This window comes from Mastomys coucha, unplaced genomic scaffold (assembly GCF_008632895.1).
Source record: "Mastomys coucha isolate ucsf_1 unplaced genomic scaffold, UCSF_Mcou_1 pScaffold23, whole genome shotgun sequence".
In the NCBI taxonomy this organism is placed as follows: Eukaryota; Metazoa; Chordata; class Mammalia; order Rodentia; family Muridae; genus Mastomys; species Mastomys coucha.
In genome coordinates this window covers 114065485-114070259 of record NW_022196906.1, presented here as the reverse complement: position 1 = coordinate 114070259, position 4775 = coordinate 114065485, and the positions used below count along the sequence as shown (strand labels likewise).

The window sequence follows — 4775 nt, the reverse complement described above, 5'->3', positions numbered from 1 at the left end:
CCGCTTGTACATGCACACCCAGGTCTGCAGACTGAAGAAAGGACCCGCCATCCTCCCCACCCTCAGTGCCATTTAGGCAGGACAGAAGGTCACCTCCCTCCTGCACCCGGGGGAGGGGAGAATGGAATCCTGAGGGCTGGACCAGCCACTGACAGCGTTCATCTAGGACAGAAGAACCCAGAATGCAGCGGGAGCCGGGCTGAGAGGGGGAGGGTCGAGCGTCCACGAAGGCTTCCAGGAGGAGGAGGCAGGGCTTGCTGAGCCATCCTAGGCGTTGTTGGGATTCCCTCAGGTGAGCAGAGAGAGGGTGAAACATTCCAGGCGGTGCAGTCAGAACGGGAGAGAAAGGCGCTCTAGGTACGGGGTCGAACAGGCCCTGCCGTGGGCTGACGAGGACTCGGGTGGGCTCGTGGGAGGGAAGTTGACGGCTAGAACACACTTCTTCTGCCTAGTAGTACAGGGAGTTGGCTGCGAGCCTAGGGAAGGTCTTGGCGGGAGCAGAAGGCAGCAGGCCGCTGTAAGTAGCCAGGGTCGGGCCTAGGAGAAACCAGACTCTTTTTTTTTTCTTTTCTTTTAAAGGAGGGATGGGGGTAGGGAAGCTGGTTCCAGCAATCTCTACTTTAGGTATTGTTGGAGTAAGGGCTCTGGCCCGAGGGCAGAGGTGAAGGCCAGGCCCGGGGATGACCTTTTCTTCTCTCATCCCTGGCTGGTCTCCAGTCTGGGCTAACTTCTGTGGGATTTGGGAAAGAGAGGTAGGGTGATGGCCGGGGAGAGGGTCCTCAGATTGGATTGATAATAATCTGCCCTGGGCGGGTGGGGGCAGGGGAAGGAGCCTCATCGCTCGCAACCTCAGTCTACCCAATCTGCAGCTCGGGACTGCTCGGCGCGGAGAGGCGGGCATCTCTAGGACCCGGCTCTGCACGAAGCTCGGCTCCGCGATCGGAGCAGCCGAGCGCGGAGCAGCGGCGCCGCGGCCAGGTCAGAGTCCGCACGGAGGCTCGAGGCCGGGGAGGGGGCGGTGCCTCCGGGGCGGGGCCGCGGGCGGCGGGCTGCGGGGCGGCCTGGCGGGAGGCCCGGCGTGCGTCAGCGCCGTGAGCCCCGGAGTTTTCCACTGACGAGGAGGGCGGAGCCGCGGGCGGGGCCGGGGCTGAGCCAGTCTCTCCCGCCGCTGCCGGACGCGCAGACCTGGGCCGGCTGCACCGACGGCCGCTCGGCCGAGCGCACTGCGGGTCGCCGAGCGCGCTGCGACCCCGGGGCCGGCACAGGAGTGCTTGCGGTGTCCTGGGCGAGCGCTACTAGCTAGGTGAGTGCCGGGGATTCTGAACGCGGCCGGATGAGAATTGGGGCAGGGGGCGTCTCGGGTGAGTGGCGCTGTCACTCAAGCCCGCGGCTGATCTCCTTTTGGTCCTCCGGAGGGAACGCCGGGATCCGGCCTCCCGGCCCGGCTGGAGATCGCGCGCCCGGGGTGGGAGCCCACGGCTGTTGGGGGGGGGGGGATCAGGCTTCCCCTCCCCCGCCTCGCTGTGGTTATCCCGAGATGTCCAGGCGCCCCAAAGCCGGGCGCAGGTGGCAGAGGGATGGGGCGCGCGTGCCCGCGGGTGAGTTTCCTTTTGACCTAGTTGCCTGAGAACTTTTCAGAAGTTACTCGCGTGGCCGGGGCAGGTGACATTGGTCGTCTTCCTCCTCGGGCTCCCCAGGGGGAGGGTGCCGGAGCTGCGGCGTGTGCCGGGCACCCCCCGGCAGGCGGGGGTCAGGGAGGGTGTGGAGGGATGAGTGAGGAATGAGTGAGGCTTGGTGAGTCACGGACCCTGGGAGGCAGGGAGGGGGAAGGAGGATTGTGTCGTATGTTCACCTGTCACCGTCACACGCAGAGGCCACTGCCGTGAGTCACGGAGAGCAGCTACACCGGCCACCCGCGGGCACACGTGGGCTCTCCCACGCACCACTACTCCCTCTTCTGCACGCATTTCCTCTCTTTCCTCAGTTTCCCCTTCCCGGAGGTCCTTTCGCCTTCACACCACAGCAACGGCCACACACTTAGTCACTCGGGTTGCCAGTAAAGTCACTCCCAGATGTAGCCCACATTCCTGAGAACAGAGAATCTCTCCCTGCTCTCTAGCTGCCCACCCAGTCCTGGACCGAAGTCTCAGCCTTTTGTGGAAAGTAGTAAGTCAATACTCCCTGCCCCCAAATCTTTGACAGCCCCGCCCACATCTCTCCGGCTGTCACCAAATCCACCCCCTTTTCTCCTCTGCGTTCGTCCTGTCAGTTCACCTGGCCCTGCTCTGTGTGTCCTGCGGGTCACACCCTCTCTCGGCGAGGCGCTGAGCCATCTTTCAACCATGCAAATCTAGAATTGTCAGTCCCTACTTACACCTTTGGGTGGCTTCCTGTGCCCTCGGGCTAACACAGGCCCTCTTAACTGAATCGCCACCAGAAGGCGCACTGGCTGCCCTTGCTCCAGCCCCTGTACACATGCAGTGACCCCTATCTGGAACTCTGCCAGTGTCCCTCCTTCAGAGGAGCCTGCCTCATCCCCAGTTGTCCCCTTCTTGCCTATCTACTGTAAAACTCCAACTTGAGAGGTGTTGGTTGTAGGTCCTTTCCCTGTGTGCCCAGTGTCTGCCATAGTGCTTGGAATCTTTCGGAAGCTTAGCCAGGATTTGATGGATGGATGGATGAATGAATGAATCAATGAATATGAAAAACTGGCTTAAGGCAGAGGAAGGGGTAACTGTCAAGTGAATTTTTCCCTGGGTAGAACTATTTCTTATAGCCAGCAAACATTTGGCATTTACCCAGGGCAGGCCTTGGAGTCTGAATCCAAGAAACTGTCCCCTCCCCCCATCACTTTCTGCGGCCTGGGTGGGGGAGGGGTTACATCGGTGCTTCCTGTCTGCTGTCTCTTCAGCTGCCCAGCACTTCGTTTCAGTGAGGTACAGAATTGCTTGGAGGTGATTTTCCGCATCCCAGGAAGCCCTTGAGGAGGGTCTGGGGTCCTGTGACCCTAGGTGTTGGAGGTGGGGGCATGACTGATCAAGACCTGGGGTTCTGAGGTCAAAGGACACATTCTTCAGATTCCTGGAAGGGGGATCCAGGCAGCTAGGGGGTTGGAGACCGGAGCACACTGCTGCTGAGGCTTCCCATAGCTGCCCCTGGCCGCCTGGGTTCAGTGTAGGAGATCGCTGTGGCCACTAGACTGGGGTGACATTCCGTTCTCCGGGCTGTCAGCGCCCGTGTGTGGCGGCAGGAAGGGGGCGGCCCCAGGTTCTCAAGCGGCTACCATCCCGGAAGGAGCCCAGTTCTCTTTGATTCCGGGGCCTGCCTCTGGGGCTCCTCAGGGGGTGTGGTGTTTCTGTCTGAGCCAGCTCCTGGTAACGGCTTTTCCTTCCTCCGGGACCCTAGGACAGGACTGTGTTCACCCTGGGAACGGGATCTTGATTCCTGAGTAGCTGCTGCCGCCCTTCCCCCACCCCTGACTCACTGTCTGGCACTTTTCTTGGGTTCTTCGGCTATCTCTCATTCGGTTCTCTGACTTGGCCTCCTCTCCTCTGCTGCAGTCTCTCTGTCTCTGCCTTCTTTCAGCCTCTGGATCCCAGGTTGCACTCTCCCCTCCCTCCCCCTCCTCAGGCCCAGCCAGGGTTCCAGCACTGTGCCTGAAACAGCCTGGTCTTTCCAGAAGCCTGCCTGCAGCTTTGAATGTTAGCGCTCTTCAGCCTTAGTTCTTATCTTGGGTACACTTGACTGTGGATCTCTATCCAGTCCACACCTACCTCCCTGACATCTGTTTACTCTTGGGAACCCAGAGCCTCTGAGGTGCCACCTCACACTTGCACCAGTGAGAGTCCCTCCCCTGTCCTCAGAGCCACCTTTGAACACTGTTCTTGCTCAGCTAGCTCTGACCCTGCCTGGGGGATGGGCATGTGTCTCCTCCTTAGATTAGCTTTCAGGGGCAGGAAACCCGCACACTGAGACCCTTGGGCCCGAGCTATCTGTGGCTGTCCTGCCCATTCTTCCAGGCCTTTTCTGCCAGGCTTAGTATGGCCATGCAGAGGTAGCCTATAGCCAAGCCTTGTGTGAGGAGAGGCCGTCATACTGTGGTCACTTATAGCTCTTACAGAGTTGAACCTGGAGTTTCACGAGTGTCAGACAGCTGACCTATGTCCCTGGCATATATGGAGGCAAATGTCTGTCATCCCATCCCAGCATTCGGGAGGTGGGCACTGGAGGATCAGGATTGAGGCCATCACGGGCTGCACAGACCCTCTCTCAATCAAGATCTGTTATTGGAAAGCACTTGCCTCCAAGGTCATTGCATCGGAGATTAATCTTTGATTTGGGACTATTTTTGTTGGAAAGTGTTCTGTCCATAGCGGTACCCCAAAAGGGCAGAAGTGGGGGGATGCTCTTGAGGTCCTTTTGGAAGAGAAGGTTTTTCTCTGTAAATCAGATTGACTTAAACTCCAGGCAATTCTCCTGCCTCGTTTGAGTTTGGATAAATGTGAGCTGTGATACTCAGCTCAGAGATGACTTCTGGAAGGGTGTAAGGCTGCGTGGCTGTTCCAGTCTGTGGAGAAGCCAGAGAGGGTAGCAGGAGCATGACCTCGTGGGGAACTGCAAACAGTGGCGCTCAGCATGGGGACTGCAAACAGTGGTGCTCAGCATGGGGACTGCAAACAGTGGCGCTCAGCATGGGGACTGCAAACAGTGGCGCTCAGCATGGGGACTGCAAACAGTGGTGCTCAGTCGCTCAGCAGGGACACTGCAGACAGTGG

The 4775-nt window shown here is 59.4% G+C and overlaps 1 protein-coding gene across 2 annotated transcripts in view; it reads left to right on the top strand.

Annotated features, from left to right (window-relative positions):
* Positions 1 to 1148: 1148 nt before the first annotated feature.
* Positions 1149 to 4775, top strand: part of Csrnp1 (cysteine and serine rich nuclear protein 1) — an 11754-nt gene continuing 8127 nt past the window's right edge. The window contains exon 1 of one of the 2 annotated variants that reach the window (XM_031344905.1): positions 1149 to 1303. The gene's annotated coding sequence lies outside the window, so the exon portion shown is untranslated. Of the gene's footprint in view, positions 1304 to 1731; positions 2167 to 4775 lie in introns of those variants that run through there. The other variant, XM_031344906.1, reaches the window with a different exon arrangement.